Genomic DNA, 1,013 nt, shown 5'->3' on the forward strand with positions numbered 1-1,013 from the left:
GACAGAATATGCTGAATTTTGAAGGGTAGAAAATTTTTAGTTATCAAGGTCCTTTGTCTTTTGAAATGTGTATTCCAGAATCATGATATTTTAATTTTGAAACTAATAATTCTTGTGTTCTGATTGTGCTTCTTATGTATTTGAATTACTTCTTGATTACTTGCAGAATTTTCTTCTTTATTTGAGAATTCTGGAATTGAGCTATGATAGACCTTGGAAGTTTTGTCCTGGAATCTATTTCTGGAGCTATTCTGTGTACACTTTCAATAGGCAGGTTTTCTACTTGATCTGGTACATTTAGAGAGTTTTCCCTGACAATTTCCTGAATGATATTTATCAGGATCTTTTTCTATCTAGGCTTTTCTGGTAGACCAATAATTAGTAAATTATCTCTTCTGGGACTATTTTCCAGGTCACTTGGTCTTCCTAAAAAGTATTTTACATTTACTTCAAATTTTTCAATCTTTTGAATTTGATGGAATCTTCATTTCTCATGGATTCATTGATTTCTTTTTTTTTTGGAATTCTCATTTTTAGTATTTTATTTCTTTGGTTAGCTTTTGTATTTTCTTTCTCATTTGTTTAATTTTACATTTTGCTAAATTGAATTTCCTTTCCAGTTGGTCAATTTTATTTTTTGAAAAGTTATATTCTTTTTCCAGTTTGTTATTTTTCCTTTTAAAGGAGTTGGTTGTGTTTGCTTTGGCAGGGCATATACTTGAATTGATATGATGCAGAGAAGATTGGCATGGCCCCTGAGCAAGTATGGCATGCAAATTTGTGAAGAACTTGATGTTTTGGTGAATTTGAAACAGTTTTCCTGAATGACTCTCCTTTCTTTCTTCCATTTTTCTTTTTTTTTCTCTTCCTCAGTTCATAAATTCTTTTTTAAAGCTCTTCTCTACTTGGGGGGTGATTCATGAAATTATCTGCTTTTGCATGATTCCTTAGCTCATGAGGATTCTGTGTACTTTCAGGGTACTTGAAAAGGGGGTAAGATTATGAATTTAGGT

At 31.4% G+C, this 1,013-nt stretch overlaps 1 non-coding gene across 1 annotated transcript; it reads left to right on the plus strand.

Moving 5' to 3' along the window:
- The first annotated feature begins 695 nt into the window (after nt 1–695).
- On the plus strand, nt 696–800 carry LOC141503706 (U6 spliceosomal RNA). Its single transcript, XR_012473035.1, has one exon. It is a non-coding gene; the product is annotated as a U6 spliceosomal RNA (small nuclear RNA).
- Nucleotides 801–1,013: the final 213 nt, after the last annotated feature.

This window comes from Macrotis lagotis, chromosome X (assembly GCF_037893015.1).
Source record: "Macrotis lagotis isolate mMagLag1 chromosome X, bilby.v1.9.chrom.fasta, whole genome shotgun sequence".
Lineage (NCBI taxonomy): Eukaryota > Metazoa > Chordata > Mammalia > Peramelemorphia > Peramelidae > Macrotis > Macrotis lagotis.